Source organism: Stegodyphus dumicola, chromosome X2 (genome assembly GCF_044657685.1).
Source record: "Stegodyphus dumicola isolate Sdum_Otavi_A_Nest chromosome X2, ASM4465768v1".
Taxonomy (NCBI): domain Eukaryota; kingdom Metazoa; phylum Arthropoda; class Arachnida; order Araneae; family Eresidae; genus Stegodyphus; species Stegodyphus dumicola.
This window is the reverse complement of record NC_140781.1, coordinates 155369543-155388755: the sequence shown is the minus strand read 5'-3', so window position 1 is coordinate 155388755 and position 19213 is coordinate 155369543. Positions and strand designations below refer to the sequence as shown.

At 31.9% G+C, this 19213-nt stretch overlaps 1 protein-coding gene across 6 annotated transcripts in view; it reads right to left on the bottom strand.

Moving 5' to 3' along the window:
* LOC118181800 (trithorax group protein osa-like) overlaps positions 1 to 19213 on the bottom strand; it is a 306313-nt gene that overhangs the window by 78531 nt on the left and 208569 nt on the right. For 2 of the 6 annotated variants that reach the window (XM_085809212.1, XM_085809213.1), the window contains one exon: positions 9770 to 11654. The exons of the other annotated variants lie outside the window; for them this stretch is intronic. The gene's annotated coding sequence lies outside the window, so the exon portion shown is untranslated. The remainder of the gene's footprint in view (positions 1 to 9769; positions 11655 to 19213) is intronic. 6 annotated transcript variants of the gene reach the window in all.

The window sequence follows — 19213 nt, the reverse complement described above, 5'->3', positions numbered from 1 at the left end:
TCGCCAAATTTACAACCGTTTAATAAAAGAATTCACATTCCCAAAAGTGAAAATTGTTTAAAAGCTCTTTATTACAATAAATGAATTTCGAAATGCTTATGTTTCACTTCTTGCTTAGAAACTCGAGTATCCCATCATTTATATTAAAAATAGAAACAAATTATAACCCATGAACCCATTCAAAAGATAACCATATACCTCAGTGAATCGCCAAAAATATTCCTCCAAAATGCTAATTCCCACTCAAAATGGCAGTCATAAAAACAGACAGAAATTTCAGATGATTAAAATTAAGGACCTTCTACTGATTTCGGCCAAAATTAAGGACATTTAAAAACCAAAAATCGATTCCAAAAAATTTAAGGACTTTTAAGGACTCTTAAAGACCATACGAACCCTGTACTATTAGTGCAAAACAAATAAAAAACTTAAATTAAAAATAGCTGATATTTTTAAAATACAGAGCAAACCGTAAAGAATGGTTCACTATATTTACACAAGATTTGTTACGTTTGTATACGACTGAGATTGTATATTTTTTAAATATGCCGAAATTTTGAGAGAAAACAGATAATATAAAATTTTAACATTAATTTCCTCAGTATATTCAGTATTAATTCCGCAAAATGGAGGAACAAGTGACAACGTGGGACAAGCCGTCATCATTTGGATACCTATTTAGCTGAATTTATTTATCAGAAAAAACAGGAAACGTATTTCGATGCTATTTTGAAAGCTATTTCCCACCACTTTCCTCCCCATTCACTTCAACATTTTCTTTTAACCAGTTTTAGGTAAGTTAATTTTAATTCATATTATATATATTGTGTATATATATATATTCGGGATTTTTGGTTTTTAAATTTTTGTTCCTTTATAATTAGGGCTTTAATTTTAAAAAGAATTTATAAACATTAACCAAGAAAACGGCAATGAAGATTTTTATTGGCAAATGTTGTCAAGGTAGTCGTCATAGTACGTATGTACCGATCGTTAAGTTCAGGGAAAATGACTGTTTACATAATGTTACTCTGCAAATTGAGAATGACAAAATAGCATACAAAGATCATATTAAAATGTCCGATGGAAAAATGAAAACTATACAGAAGATGTGGTGACCTGTCCACCCGTGATTTTCTCGATTAGTACATTACATATAATGAGGCCCAGAAATAATGATTTACAATGAAGTCTTAGAATTAACACACTGAGTGTCACCATATGAAAAAAAGTTGCTGTTTCTGGCCACTATTATTATTTTTTTTTTGAGTAAAATATAATAAATATTCCCTAATGTCATGTAATATATTTATGAAACATATTACATCTGTTTTTAGGCAATAGTTAGTTTGTATTCATTCAGATACATAAGGTGAATGTGGACAAAATATTCTATTCTGTGCACCAAAATTTTAGGTACAACTAAAACTATTATTTCATTCAATTATATATAGAATCTGGTTCCTTTAAAATAAATGAGGATGAATCTGAATGCATATTGCAGAATCTAAATTAATACAAGATACCTGTTAGGTTAATACATGCTGTGTGTATTTGGATATAAATGGTGCTTAATGCGTTAAATGAATTACAGGAAAAAATATGCTCAAACGAATGATACTGGTTTGCACGATGTTCTTTAACAGACTTTTACGGTAATAAAATAAATAAAAGAGATAAGTATCTTTTTTATGGGGTCTTCATATAATGTCACTCCTCACTAATTTTTCTTATGTATTCAACAGAATTTCTTACCAACACTGATGCTGAAAGAAACTTGTTTTTCCAACATGCATTCGATGCCTGGAATGTACAACTACAACCAGAATTTGAAGAATGCAACATTTAATACAATACATTTAAAATTCTACACAATTAGATCAAATAACCACTAGACTAAATTAAAAGGATAATTATATTCCTTTCAAGCTAAGCGAAAAACAATACCGATACATTTCTTCTTGCATCTAAAAAATTTTCAGTTGCCTTAAAATAATTCTCTAAAGACATTTCAAAAGCTGATTCATATATGTCTGACAAAATTTTGGCTAATAAAAGAAAAACACACTAAATACTGTAAAGTAACATGCACAATACCTAACGTTTTCATTATTTATGCCATTACACTTAAAATGTACTTCTCAACAGGTATAATTCATCAACACACATTCAGCAGGATAGTTCATTGGCAGGAATAAATTCAAAAGGATTTTACAATATGATACAAATGATAATTCACAATATGATAATATGCAAAAGTTTTTCACTTGTACTCTCTGATATGAATACAACAATATACCAATGTATGCTTAAACTCTGACTGAAAGGATTGCATGAATAACGGTGCAAAATTCACATAAAAAAGATGAAACATGTTTTTGAGAAAGAAAACATCAAAATGACTCTTAAGAAATGGCATAAAGGAAGCTACAAATGGGACACATGGGCATGAAGAGTGTTACATAACTGCTCACATGCAATATTATATGATATTGTATTTAACATTATTTTAGCTTAGTATTTTGAAACCAATGTTGTTAAAAATGTGATGGCAACTGTTAGAAAAATTGTTTCTCTTTGAGTTGATGGAATTCTGATGAATTTTTTGCTGAGTGTAGAAGTCAGATAATGTCTGTTTGTTTAGCTGAGTGTGAAAGGAGAAACAAAATTCTTGTTTCTTTCAAGAATGAATTATTTCCTATGCATTTCATTAAATAACATACATGTCCATAGATGGTTAGTCAAGGTATCAAGAACAATTATGTTAATTTTTCTTTTACACATTCTATCATAATTTTTGGCACCCGAACAGAGAATGAGTTTTAAATAATTTATGACATTTTAATTCATGGTCATATTGGATATTGAAAATATACGTGAACTATTTACTTTTTGCTCTTTTCTTATTAAAGTGATGACATGTTTTATAAAATTATATTGAATTTAATAAAGAAATATGTATGTATCCTGAATGAATTAATTAGATTACATTTTACTAAGAAATTAATTTAAGGAAGTTATACAGTCAAAAGTCTTTAATCTGGACTCGTCGGGACTTCGACGATTCTGGATTATCGGTTTTTCCGGATTATAGATCATCAATTTAAATCTGGTAAGATGGCATGCAGAAATTATAAAATTAAAAATATGAAACCATAATTTATGAAATAAAGAGCAATTATGATCTAAAGGGTATCAAAATTTACAAGAAGAGAGAAAAAAAAAAAAAAAAAAAAGAAGAAGAAAAGAAAAGCTTAATATTTATTTGTTTACTTTATTAAACATTTCTTTCAACGCACCCATGCGTAAAGCATACATTACGCATAGTCGAAATTAGAAAATTGCAACCAGAAAAATATTTGAGTGTATTCGTGATATTTATAATGACGAGGAATTTGATTTAAATCATATCAAAGACGGAGTACATCGAGTGAAATACTACATTTAGTAAGAAATTATAAGCCGAATAAAATACAAACATCTGCCCTGAAGATAAGGATAGTGCCGACAGATTAACTTCCAGTTCATTGTGCGCTGCGACGCAATCTGCAACATTAACTGAAATAGATAATTATATAATTTTAGCTTAGCTTATACCATCCGTTATACATTAAACCCGCATGCGTAAACAGGTTATGCGCTTACGCATGCACAGAAAGTTTGTAGCTTTGAGGTCCAGATTATAGATCATTCCGGATTATGGACGTTCGGATTGAAGACTTTTGACTGTACTACTGTTTCAAAAACCTTAAAAAAAATGACTGTTGAAGCCTTAAAGATGAAACATCGAATAATGCATACTTCTTTCGTTAGAACAGTTAAAAGGTTTAAAAGAAGAGTTACTTAAAAGTGAACATGATAAATGTATTTTGAGTGATAAATTTGTAAAATATAAATGTTGAGTAAAAGGATTGAACGGCTGGGATTCAGAAATTTTGAGTTTGTTAATTGAGTTTGATACTTCTGAAGATACTTCAAATGCAGAAGTTGAAGGTATGGAGAGTACACTGATGAGTTTATTACTATACTGTGCAAAGTCAGTGAAAATATGAATAGTTCTGACTCTAAGGTTAAAAGAATATCTAAAATGAAGACGAAAATAAACTCATCATTAAGGGAAAATGTTACAGGCTCCCTAAATTAGAAAGCAAGCTATTTGACAGAGAATTGATAAACTGGCTTTCCTTTTGGGCCCAGTTTAAGAAAATTCAAGAAGACATGGACCTCAAAGAATGTGATAAATTTCATTACCAGTTGCAGTCAATGTTGCTGAATACAAGAGCTTATGAATTAATTGAGAGCTACCCGATCACGTCAGAAAATGAGAAAGCTATGCTTTAAAAGAAAGATTTGGGAAACCATACTTATTGACAAAAATTTATGTCAGAGAACTGCTGAAACTGATTATTTCTAAAGTTCACTCACAAGGGAAAAAAATCGAAATTATTCAATAAAATTAAGTCCCATATCAAGGCTTTAGAGTCCATCAGTTTGAATCAAGGATATAATAAGTCGAGTCAGAATGTCGAAATAAGTTTAGTTGTATCCAATGACTGAGTCATGGCCTTTCAGCTGACATTCTCCGTGTATTATATGTTATCTTCATGAGACGAGCAAACAAAAACGAGACAAGTAAAAAGAACGCCCGCAATGGCAGCTGGTCTGTTTACAGCAAAAGAGTATCTTTTGCTCAAAAAATCATGAGAGCAGAGAATACTTTTCAGCTTGCTCCAGGTCATTAAAGGAACAGTTAGACAAACTGAAGGAATTAAAGTGTTGCCTTAGATGCTTAATACCAGGTCATATAGCAAAGCAATGTAAATGTTTTGTTCAGTGTCACATGCAATCGATCACACTGTATTTTGCTGTGTCCTGAATTATCCACAAAAAAGGGAGAATGAATCTCAAGGGGAAAAAAGTCCCGTTTCAGTACAAAGTACGATATCTGAATTATTATGCAAAAATGAGGTTGCGTTAATGACTTCAGAAATTGAAATAGGCAGAAAGAATGTTAACAGGACCATGCCTTGCTAGACTGCGGAAAGCAAAAATCGTGCATCTTAAAAATGCACTGTGGAAGCTTCAGGTTTAACTAGCATTTTCTCAAAACATATAATTCATATGTTATTCGGAGGTAAAGCTTCAGGTTTAACTAGCATTTCCTCAGAACATATAATTCATATGTTAGTTGGAGGTAAAAGAACTCAAGTTAAATCTCACAAGAAGTTTTGCGTTTTTGTTATATCCAGTAGGGAAGAACACAAGTTTAATTTATTAGAACAAGACGTTATCTGTGGAATTACACCACATCTACCTACAGGATTAATACTTAAAGAAATAAAGAAATATAAAATTTGGATTTCAGAAATAGCAAATAGTCTGCAAATTGAGATTTTTATCGGAAGTGATTACTAAGGGAAAATTCTTAATGGGGGAAGTAAAGCACATCAACAGAGGTTTGACAACCGCTGACACCAAACTCTGTTGGACAGTTTGCGGTGAATATGAAGAAACTTTGACAGGTGAATGTAAAATATCTTCATTGTTACAACGGATCTTTTGCCCCAGAATTTGAAAGTTATCAACTTCTGGAAATTAGAAACTACAGGCATTACAGATGAAGGTCAGACATTGTTGAAATTAGCACAAGATAAACTTGCACACGAACAATTGTTAAGAGATTTAGCCCAAAACAAAGATGATGATATTCTGTAGAGAAACAGAAACATCTTCCACGCTTCACTTCTAATAGTCTACTACAACAAGATAATTCAGAAAACTAAATTTTCATGAGGATTACAATCAGGTATTTAGAGAATGGCTTGACAACGTGGCGACAGATAAGGTATCAGAAAATGAAATACATAGAGAATATTACTTGCTTTATCACCTTGTCTTAAAACCACAAAGTACAACAACCAAAATTAGACCTGTGTTTGATATTTCTAGCAAAACTGATCATGGTCCATCTGTTAATGCGTACTTAATTTAGTAGGCCTAATTTTATTCAGCAAATACCAACAATTTTATTGTGATTCAGAGAAGTGACTGGAGTGTCTTCAGACATGCATTCCGACAGAAAGAATTAAAGAGAGAAGACTGATACTTTCTTTGATTTTTATGGTGATAGAATGATGCAGTTGAAATGTCTTACCACAATACAGTAGTTTTCAGGCTTAGGCGTAGCCCATACTTGTTGGCAGCAGTAATTTTTTATAATCTCTCTCATGTCTCACTGGAATATAGACCAGTTGCAAACAAGTTAGTAAAATCTTTCTATATAGTATAAACTGCTTAACCTCGATAGGAAAGTGTACTGAATCAACTGCATTTGTAATGATATCTACCAAAATAATGGCTAACGCAAAAATGGATTTGAGAATGTGGTGTTATGGTCCTTTTTAAGATAGAGATTAAAATCCTACTCTCACTTATCATAGCAAAGAAGTAGTCAGCATAATTGTTAATGTTCTTGGTCTTAAATGGGACCATGTTAATAATACTTTTACAGTGTATTCTAAAGATAAGTTTAAATTAGAGAACTCATCAAAGCTACAAATTGTTTCTGTGACTCAAATATTTAATCCCCTTTGAGTTTTAGCACCTGTATTGCTTCCTGAAAAGTTATTAGTTCAACAAGCTTGGGCTGAAAAATCTAATTAGGATGTGCCTTTGTCTTTGGAGATTCAATGTAAATATTTGAGATGGTATAATGAGCTCAAAGCACTTTCTGAAGTTCAAGTACCCCAAAGAGTAGGAAATGGATCTCAAATCAGTAGAACAATGAAAACGTTTTTTGAAGCATGTTCAGGAGTGCATGCTACTGTGATTTTTTTTTTTTTTTTTTTATGTTGCAATAATCATGGTGAAATTACTGCACGATTTTTAAGACACAAATCTTCTGTTTCATCTGTGAAAAGACAGACTACTCCAAGACTGGAATTGTCTGCCTCTCACTTTTTCAGATACACTCTGAATTTCCCGATCAATAACAAAGTTTTGGTCAGATTCGGATACAGTAATTTCTTGCGACCAAAGAAATGACAAAAGGAGAACTTTCAGAGGAAATCAGGTTAAGGAAATTTTAACCTTAACCGAGCCCTCTCAACGGTCATAACATTCCAGGGAAGTCGAATCTTGCCAATGTAGCCTCTGTGGTTTGCATCCAAAAACAGATTTTGCACAGCAAATGGTTGGGAGGGACCAGAGTTCCTGAGAAGACCCGTAGAAAATTGGCTGAATGTTGAAATCCCAGATGAAAAGGAAATTTCTTCTGAGTGAAAGAAGAATATCTTAGTAAATACAAATGCAAATATTGACTCGTACAAATCATATGAGAGATTTTTTAATTTTCAAAAATTGTTATAGAGTTCTGGCCTGAATGAGAAGATTCATAAACAATTCTCAAAAATTCGAGTTATCTACAAAGGCTGTCTTTTATCATCTTGTGAAATTCAGGAAGAAAACAAATTGCTTAATCGTTCAATAAGAATGCTTCCCTGATAATGCTTCTACTAATACAGTACAAAGTCTGTAATCCGGACCTCAAAGCCACAAACTTATGCATGCGCGTTTCATGCGCCCATCCGCTACGCATGCGCGTAAAGCCAGTAAAGCGTTTACACATGCGCGCTTCCGATAGTGAAGAAAGTGACAGAGAGGTTATTAAAAACGAAAAAATTTCGATTGAAAAGTTAGTCGGTATTCTCGACACAGCAATTACAGGATTTGAACAGTGGAACTTTGTAACTGAACAAGAAAATATGTCTGTTTATAGAAGAGAGAATTAGTATTAGCACAAAAAACGAAGCAACTTAAACAACTTACATTGAAAAAAATGTTTAATAAAGTAAACAAATAAATATTAAGCTTTTTTTTTTTTTTTTGTACATTTTGATACCCTTTAGATCATAATTGTTCTTTATTTCATTAATTAAAATTTCATATTTTTAATTGTATATTTTCTGCATGCCATCTTACCAGATTTAAACTGATGAGCTATAATCCGGAAAACCCCCTAATCCGGATTATGGACTTTGTACTGTAATCTGGTAACATTCAGAGATAAAAATAATCTTATTAAGAGTTAAAACTAAAATAATAGAAAGATGATGAATTTTCATTCAGCTATCTTAACCTACTTCCATCAAAAAAACATATGGCTGACTGTCTAAATGCGGAAAGTCATGTAATATTCATGTGGGTGTTCAAACTTTATGACTTTTTAAGAGCATTTTGGATTATATCATCCAGACATACTATTAGGAATTTTATCTACAGTGTACAAAGTGGTTCACTTAGAACTTGTTATATCCCTTGGTTCTGAAACTTTTGTTGAAGCTCTAAAAAGATTTATTGTCATAAAAGGGCATCCATCAGGGATGTATACGGCCAACAGTACCAACTTTACTGATACATTTTTAGTATAGAGAAAAATAAAGTAGAAAGACATGAGTGTACGTGAAGCATTACAACCAGTCAAGTGAAAATTTATACCTCTGACAGTGGCATGGAAACAACTGATTCATTCCACCAAAAACATAGGGTTTTAGGAAATCCATCGGGGGAACTATGAGCAGTTGTTAACTATCCCCTGCAACATACAAGCAGTCATTAACATCCTCTAACCTGTCTAAAATTACACACAAAACATCATTCCCCTGATTCGCACTATGTTTCTCCAAGACATAAAGGAAGTGGATTTAAACCAAATAAATAGTAATAAATTATGATTGAGACAGCATTATTGAAAAGAAGTAAGACAACAGTTAAGAAACAGATTCCGAAAGGAATATTTGAGCCAAATACATCAGAAAGTCAGAGAAAGATAATTTCACCTGAAGATATCATCCTAATCAGTTCAGATAATAAAAACAGATTAACTTGTCAATTGAAAGAATAGATTTTTCCAAGTAGAGGTAATTCTTTTCAAGTGGCAAGAGTAAAAATAGAGAATGGTTCTTTGGTAAGACCAGTCCAAAAGCTGTATCTGTTACAGGTCTAAAGCAAAGAAGATCCTGTCCTTCAAGTGAAACTAGAAAAAAGGAACCACTATTGCAGACTCTTAAAACTTCATAGACATTCATTTTATGCTTTCAGACCTTTTCATGTTATATTTCTGATAAGGAAAATTTTTATAATAAAAAGTATTATAAAAGTTAAAATATATCTTCTGCAATATGTTTTAAACTGTACAATGTTTAATTTTATGTTAAAATCAAAGGTGGGAGTACGTAATATAACTACTCACATGCAATAATATTATCTGATATATGTTTGGCATGTTTATTTTATATTTTGAAAACAATGTTGTTAAAATGTGATGGCAACTGTTAGAAAAATCATTTTTCTTTTTGGGTTGATGGAATTCTGGTGAATTTTTTGCTGAGTGTAGAATTTAGATAATGTCTCTGTTTCTTTGGCTGACTGTAAAAGGAGAAAAAATTCTTTCTGTATAAGTAAATTGCTGTGTTGATGGTATGAAAATTCTTGTTCCTTTCAAGAAGAAGCATATTAGTTTTTACAGACAAGTGAATTATTTCCTTTGCATTTCATCACGTAAAATATAGGTCAGTAAGATGGTTAGTCACAGTATCTGAAACAATAATGTTAATCTTTCTTTCACTTATTATAACTAAGAGAGTTCAAAATATCCAATACCATAAGTGAATTATTTCCTTTGCATTTCATTAAGTAAAATATAGGTTTGTAGATAGTTAGTTATGGTATATGAAACAATTATGCTAATTTTTCTTTCACATATTCTTACCAAGAGACTTAAAAAATATCCAACAATCCTTCTCAGAAATGGAAAATGTTTCAAACAAATGCAACGTAACACAATACTGGGCCAGGGCCTGAAGAGAACAAACACTGTTTCTCATGACCATTTGTTACCTAATAATTTCCAAGATGAACAGATAAATGAGTGTAATGCAAATAAACTAAACTTTAAAAATTTGGCATACAATTACATGGTCTCAAATATCCTTATATACTGTAAGCGAAAGGCTTCATAAACGAACTCTCTTCATGAGAAGACAAACCTTTTGTCGCCCACCAACTTTAATTATGAAAAGCAGCTAGTTATAATGGTGCAAACAGCACTGTCACTGAAGCACCAGTGACTACAGCTGAGTTTGCTCTACTGATGAGTCTAGTTTTTCTTTTGTATTGGGAGAACAAGTCTCTGCTCATTTTTTTATAAAAAACTGGGCATTGATTGTGAAAGAACAGTGCATTATGTTTTATTCATAGTGTTGTCTATCCTTAGCTACTGATTTTCCCCATCATTCTGGCAGCATACGGCTATTGCATCTGAAGAACGCTTCATCTTCAAGTCTATCCAGAAATCAACCCAATTTTTTGTATCCTCATATGATGTGAAGTGCTGCTCTAACAAGCCATGTGTCATCAATTGAAACAAGCAATAATCAGAAGGTGCAATATCTGGTGATAACAGTCGGAGGGGGAAAACTTCTCAGTTTAATGTTTTCGAGTAGGTTTTCAATTGGACTGCAACATGTGGATGAGCCTTTTCACGCAGGAGAATAATTTTGTCACATCTGCAGTAGTAGCGGGTGCATTTTTCTTTGAGTGCTCGGCTCAATCTTATCAGGTGTATTCGGTAGAAAGCCCCAGTAATGGTCTTGTTTGTTTTCAGCAACTCATAATACAGGACACCAAGTTATCTCACCATACACACAACATTACTTTTTCCCATGAATATTCGGCTTCACTGTCGATGTTGAAGCATTTCCACGTGGTCTCCATAATTTCTTCTTCTTTTGGTGATCATAATGGACCCATTTTTCATCACCAGTGACTATACGATGCAAAAAGATCTTTCATTTATGCCTTGAAAGCAGCACTTCATGTGTAAAAAATCTGCGTTCAACATTTCTCGATTTCAGTTCATATGGAACCCAATTTCCTTGCTTTTTAAGCATTCCCTATGATTTTAAATGATGTGAAATTGCTTATTGAGTCACTTCTTATGTAAGTGCAAGTTCTTGGATTTGGTACGAAACTTCATAAAATAATGCTCCAAATTCCGAGTCTTCGTACAATTTCAATCCTTCTGCTATGTTCTTTGTCTTCAACGTCAAATTCACCATTCTTAACTTTTGAAACCACTCATGACAACTTCTCTCACTTAAGGCAGCCTCACCATATACTTCTACAAGCAATTGATGCACCTCAGCTGCAGATGTCCTCAAATTACAGAAGTAAACCAAAGTTCCCGGAAATGATGCTCATTTGGCTCAAAACTTGACGTTTTCGCACAAAATAAATATATGATGTAGATACAAAATCACTAATATTTCAAGGTTACGTTGTTAGCAGATGTCCAACCTTATGATATGATGTTTTACATCAGACAATTTTACCATAACTTACTGTAAACGTCATTTTTTTTTTTTCGAATGGTAGAGACTTATTTGTACTTCCAATAATTCCACAGATGTTACAAATTGGAGGAAAGTAACCACAAGCAACAGTACTGAATCACAAAAAGAAATCAAGTATGAAGGGGATGGAATCATGGTCTGAGCCAGCAATTATTCTGAATAGCCGAAATGACATGCACATTTTTACCAATCATGGTTGGCTTTACTGTTAGCCCTGGGCAAGGATTTTTTCATTGTTCTGCCCTAAAAATAGACAAGAGTTTGAGAGAGATCATGATAAAACTTTCTGCAACAGATATGTTAGTATATAACGTATAATGAATGAAACAGAACTACTTTTATCTCCACAGATCAGTCAAAGTTTTAGCATTAAAATTTAATCTAAAAAGAAAGTATATTTATAAAAAATGTTTTAATTATTTTGATTTAAAAAACGGTTAGTTAGAAAAAATGCTTTAAATCAATTTAAATGAACAATTTAGAGTAATTTTAGGTGTCCTTTTGTGCACAAAATGTGACTGAAGAAGCAAAATCAATGTTATCAGCAACATCTTTCTGTTCTTAAACTCACCAGTCCACTCAATCTTTCTTGTGATGTGATCAATCTTTAATAAGGTTTTATTAAAGTTCAGAGAATTATGCTCTCCACTTGCTATCCTCATTGGTCCTACTGGTTTATATGAACAAAGTTATTACATACACTAAGACACAACACTTGAAACTGCACTTTTTCGTGAAGAATTGTGCTCTTTGGATGACAGGTTTTACACTGTCTCATTTGTGAAAGAAATCTTATAAACTCTAAAATTGGCCACAGAATAAATTTCAATACCTGATTCTCAGCCACTTGTTAATATTAGGTACAAATCAACAGTGTATTTAAAAAGCTTCTCTATGCGAGATATATTTTAAAAACCACAAAAATTCAATGTGTCAGTAAAACTATATAATCATTGAAACTTTTTATCAGCATCCTGTGCAAAAAGAGGTTTAAAAACTGCAATCCCCCCCATTCACAAATATTTACAGGTCTGTCAACAGCTTCTTTCTAATTTGATACTTTACCTCTTCTGATATCTTTGATGGCTTAAATATTGGCTTAACAGTCTGTTTTCTTATAATTTTCCAAATCAGAATAACACAGCATTTGGGTAAATTTAATATAGTCAAGGCCTACCTATTCACTAGCTTTATTTACAATGTTCATGAGTAAATATGTTGCACCTTATTATTAAAAAGACAATAAAACTGAAATTCTTTTAATTGTCCTATAAATAAGTCTACCTTAGGGAAACTACTAGCTCGTTCTTTTTGGTCTCATTAGATATAGTAACTAATGTATGATAAACATCACAATATTATCTTAGTGTTTTAACACTGTCAAAAAGATATCATAAACTATTCTCACAAAAACTCTAAATAAAGTAACTGATTTTACGGGTGATCATCAAAGACTACTAAACTATGCAGGGCCTGCACCACAGCAGGTGCAATCAGCATACCCACAAAAGAGTGGCAAAATTTTTAAAATTTAGGGAGGCACTGGGTAGCAAAATTTAGGTACTGCAGAGAGACAGCACTGATGGAAAAATGGGTAAAAAGCCCAGTGCAGTCCCTGTAACTATGACTTCAATATAGTATTAAAAAGTGCTAATCAACTTTGATTAGATGTTATTTTCTGTATGCTAGCAAGCTTTCTTTGCATGTTTGCCCGATTGTCATATACTTCTGCCTTCTATCGGGTTGTTCGGAAAATAATGCAGGTTTTTACAATTGTTTATTTTTCCTGTACATTTTTAGCAACAAAAACATTTGAAGTACATTGTGGTTATATACCATTTTGAAGCTTTATTTTCACTCTATATTTCTATAATGATCATTTTGTTTCAAAATTATATTAAAAAAATTTACTATGTGTTTTTGTTTAGATGTCAAAAACGGGATTTTCGGCGAATTAACTTTTATGAGTACAAGCTAGGCCGCAGCACAGCACAAACAGCTCGAAATGTCAATGTAGTATGGGGCGAGAAAAGTGTTAATGAATCTACAGTTCAACGGTGGTATCAAAAGTTTCGTCGTGGAAAATTTGACCTGCAAGATCAAGAGCGGCGTGGACACTCTTCAGCTGTTGATGACGACAATTTGAAGACTTTAGTTGAAACAAACCCATGCACAACTGTTCGAAAGCTTGTGGAGGAGATTGGCATAAGCAAAACGATTTCTGATCAATTGAATCGTACAGGAAAGTCAAAGAAGCTCGATAAGTGGGTGCCTCACAAATTGAGCGAAAATTTTAAAAAAATCGCCGTTTTGAAGTGTTGTCTGCTCTTCTTCTCCGCAACAAAAACAACCCTTTTCTTGATTGAATTGTTACATGCAATGAAAAGTGGATTCTCTCTAACAACTGGCGACATTCGACTAAGTGGTTGGACCATGGTCAGACACCACAACACTTACCAAAGCCAAATTTGCACCAAAAGAAAATTATGGCGACTGTTTTGTGATTTGCCGCTGGTCTCATCTGTCACAGCTTCTTAAATCTGGGCGAAACAATTACAGCAGATACGTACTGTCAGCAAATGAATGAAATGCACCAAAAATTACTACGACACCAAAAATTACTACAATTTTTGTAGAAATTTTTGGTAGGAGCAGTTATTCTCCACGACGATGCTTGGCTGAACGTCGTGCAACTGACCCTACAGAAATTGAACGATTTGGGATAGGAGACACTCCCTCTTCCCCGATATTCACCTGACTTATAACCACTTTTTCAAACATCTTGATAGCTTCAAAATCTAAGACAAAGCCAAAAACGCCTTTAACAACTTTATCGCATCCAGAACTCCAGAATTTTATTCTACCGGCATAAATAAGCTTATATCTCGTTGCTAAAAATGCATTGATTTGGCTGGTGCTTATTTTGATTAATAAAATTCCTTTTAAGTTAGATAAGTACTGTCAGCAAATGAACGAAATACACCAAAAATTACTACAATCGTCGTGGAGAAGAACTGCCCCCACCAAAAATTACTACAATTTTTGGTGGGGGCAGTTCTTCTCCACGACGATGCTTAATAAAATTGCTTTTAAGTTGAGTTAGATAAGTACTGTCAGCAAATGAACGAAATGCACCAAAAATTGTACTTATTTTTGGTGGTAGAACTACAATTTTATTCTACCGGCATAAATAAGCTTATATCTCGTTGCTAAAAATGCATTGATCCAGCTGGTGCTTATTTTGATTAATAAAATTGTTTTTAAGTTGAGTTAGTATACTTTAAAGATATATAGTTTAAAAAAAAACCTGCATTTTCCAGACAATCTAATAAAGGCCATGGTTATTTTAAGAATTTACTTGGTAGATAGAAACAGAATTTACTTGGTGTTACACTTCACACCATATTGTTCTTGATTATTTTAAGTGTACAAGAACCGTAGTTTTATTAACTTTTGCTGTGCTTTCCTATTTTCTCTATGTGTGACTGAAGTTCAAATGGTCCTGAACCTGATTAAAACTATCTGAAGACAATAACAATGAACAACCAAGGAAGAAAATAAATGTATTGAATTGCGATCTATGGGAGGGGGAAAAATGAGCTGTAATGAAAATAAGAGTTATACTTTAACTCAAGGAAACGTTACTCCTCTTAGAAGTACTGGTTCACAGAAAATACAACTTCATACACAGTTATGCTGTAGAAATTGATGGTGAATTCTATGATGAATAGAGTGAAGAGTATCTAGACAATCTTCATTGAGTTAACATTGTAATACTGATGAGACTACATACTAAAATAAACTCTTCCTAACTATATACAGTACAAAGTCTGTAATCCGAATGTCCATTATCCGGAATGATCTATAATCCGGACCTCAAAGCCACAAACTATTTTTTCTATATGCTTTACGCATGCACGTTGGGAGGATGTGTCTCCAGATACGTTAAAAAATGCTTGGCATTATTTATGGCCAGCTACCATATTTCATGGTGAGGACAATGAAGATGATAGCCTCGAATTTGAATGTTTTCGGACATCCCAAACTTAAAGTGAAATTTTCCACTCATTGAATTTTGTAAAGAAATGTGGAGAAGCGGTAATAAATGAAGATGATATAACAGAAGTTTTTCATTGCGACGAAAATGCCCCAATCATCAATCAATTAACGGACGACGAAATCTGTAGTATGGTTCTAGATTCAGAAAATACTGTTTCCGATAGTGAATGACAGAGAGGTTATTGAAAACGAAAACATTTCGACTGACAAGTTAGTCTGTATTCTCGACACAGCAATTACAGGACTTGAACAGTGGAACTTTGTAACTGAACAAGAAATTATGTCTGTTTATAAAATTAAAGAGAAAGTATTAGTACAAAAAACGAAGCAACTGAAACAACTTACATTAAAAGAAATGTTTAATAAAGTAAACAAATAAATATTAAGCTTTTTTTTTGTACATTTTGATACCCTTTAGATCATAATTGTTCTTTATTTCATTAATTAAAATTTCATATTTTTAATTGTATAATTTCTGCATGCCATCTTACCAGATTTAATTTGATGATCTATAATCCGGAAAAACCCCTAATCCGGAATCGCCGAAGTCCTGATGAATCCGAATTATGGACTTTGTAGTGTACTTATAAAATCATATTTCTATATACTTATATTTTCATATTATGTTGCTTTTTTATTTTTTCATATGTTATAAACATTATTTTTCATTTGTTAATAAACCTTCTTTAACGGGATTGGTTTTAAATTATTTATCACCCCAAAATGGGCAAATTAATGACCACTGGGACAATAAGGACCTCGCTCCTAAATTTTAATAACAACGTAGCCTAACCAAATACCCATTCTGCTATAATAATAGCCAACAAAAATCATTCTTACCAGCACATTTAAAGAGCACAAATGTTTAGAACATAAATTAAAAAACAAATTTTTGAAATTTCTCTTTTAATTTTCCAAAGTTTTAAAATGCAGAGCTAGGTTTTTCTTGCTGCAGGCCGTTCAATTACGGAAATAAAGCTGACACACATTCGAGCTCTATTCAACTCCTAAACACTACTTAAGGCTACAAGACAGAAAAACAATATTTTCTATACATTACACTAAATGCATTAATAACAGCAACAACAGAAAGATATCATCCTGAAGGTGATGTAGGTTCTCTTATCTAATTTTCAGCAGAAACGAAAGCAAAAACAAAAATGAAGCTTATAAAACTTTAGTAATTTTAGCACAAAAAATTAATAACGTTAAAAATCCCTGACTCCTTATGCAAACATTAACATGATTTCAAGTTTGTTGTTCTGAAGTGGCTCCCTTTTTAAATCTTGCAATCAACACTAGTTTCCCCAACTTTATGAATGCTGAATATTTCTCTCTAAACTGAAATGATATGAAGTGAGGAAGCAATTATCATTCATTTGTATGGAAAAAGGTTTTAACCATTCCCAGACTTTTAAATAAATAACATGAAATAAAAACCCTATCAAAATGTATCAAACACCTCTTAAAATTTAAAATAACTTCAAAAGAGATAAAGATATAAATCTCAGAAGTAACATGTGCATAATGTGATTTCATTTTTCAAAATTCAAAACGCAAAAAATATACTGAAAGCTAAAAGGATGGTCGTAGTGATAACAGTGTGCTGAGTCACTGAAGATTGAAGGGAATATATTTATTTAATTCATTATTCTAAAGTTTGATTTTTAAGGTGTGTTTCTGGTTATTTTTCGGCTAACTGCAACCAATTCTGATAACTTTTCTTAAAATTTCATATTAATGAAAATCTAAGTATGAAAAAAAAAAAGCTTTTATATTTATGAAAGTGCTTTTAAACACTATAAAAATGTAATTAATAATTAATGTGCATATAATTGCATGGAAAGCCTTAGAAATGTGATATATATGTATAGATTTAAAGCAATATTAAACACATATTTCCCAATAAAAATCACTTAAGTCTCCATAAAATGCTCAACAAATTTTCAGTAAATTAAAACAGTTCAGATAAAAACAGATCTGAAAAAATTATATTAAAATTCACATGGAAAAAAAAAATGAATTTGGACAATTTGGATTTCATTTAGAAACATCATCACTGCCTTAAGCTTTTTTTTAAAAAAAAAATTGTGTTCAGAATCTTTTCTATGGCACTTCTTTGTTTCAAAGCTAGCATTCAACAGTTCTTTTAGAACCACATTTGACAGTGATAATATCGATTCAGATAAATTAAAACTGGAAGATTTGGAGATTTATTAGGATATCTGATGAAAAAATGAGAATCTTCTGAGTTTACGAAAGCGATGCAACTCTGGATTTAGCCATAATAAGCATTCCTGCTTAAACAAAACTATACATGGCAAAATTTTGTTTATTTCTTCCCCATATAAGAAATTCCATCCTCACAAGTCGTAAATTCATTACAAGCTGTTTAGTGCAGACAATATATATATATCTATCTATATAGATAGATATATATATATCTTAGTTTATTATCCTGTTATTTTAGGTCAATTAAAAAAAAAACTTATGGAATTCTGTTGTTACGCAATTAGTTTTACATTAAAAAAATTATTTATTTAAATTTTAGAGTCCATATTTATTAAATGAAAAATAGTTTGGGTATTTAGGTTAAAATAAGGTAATAAAATTAGTCGCAAAATTTTGTACCCCCCCCCCATATATGCTTAATCCCTGGTTCCCAAAGAGTAATGATATTTGCTGCCCAGGAGACAGTTATTTGCTGGTGGTCATAAAATGTTTTACATAAACTATTTCTTAATGTACAATTATATACATACATACATACAAACTGTTAGTGGTGATGTATATTTGCTTGTAATTACTTCATTATTATATTATTTTCTATTAGGAACTTCCTTTGGTCTCTCTCTTATTTCAGAAAAATGTTATACATATCATCTGCAATAAATTGCTATGATATCCATAAGTATTTTTTGAACGACTAAAATGCTAGCAAAACACTGTGCTACATATCTGGATATTTATTGCAGAATTTTTTTCAAGCATCCAGTTTATTGGACCAATTAAAAATTAATAAGATCTTTAAACTACACCAACATCTGTTTCCAGACAAAGTACAAGCGATACCAAGCTATCGATATGGAAGAACACTAAGTAGCTTAATAATTAACCACCATGAGATCGATGATGCTCCAGATACTTGAAATTGCAAACTCCCAGAATACAGCCCTTATGTAGATCAACATCACCAACATATTATAACAGGAAATTTAGAAATAGAGGATAGAAATTTAAGGCAATTAATGAATCTTTACATCAAATTTTGACCCACTTTCAAAGCTAGCATAAAATTCTGCATCCAAAAATTCGAAAAAGATCTAGAAACTTTCATAGTATTCTCCAGCTACAAAACCAACTTATCTATTATGACTTACCTAGAATGGAAAGAAGAAATGCTCAGCAACTTCAAAAGACGTATTAAAGCACATGTACTAAATAGCACACATAATAATAGGCAAGATTTAGACAAGAATGTTAAAATTTTACAGGATTTTTTCATCATTACAAAAATAGATAAAGTCAGTAACATCTTACGTATTATTTGAAGGGATTTTTACTATAATCTGATTGAAAAAAAAAAAAGTTACTTATCATAAAATTAAAACTAAAGTAAATATACTGCAAAGACGTTTCACTGCACATCAAAGACTTAAAATCACTACAAATAAATTTTAAAACAGATTTTCAACCTTTATGCATTGCCTAAATTTCACAAAATGCCAGTCAAATTTCAATCC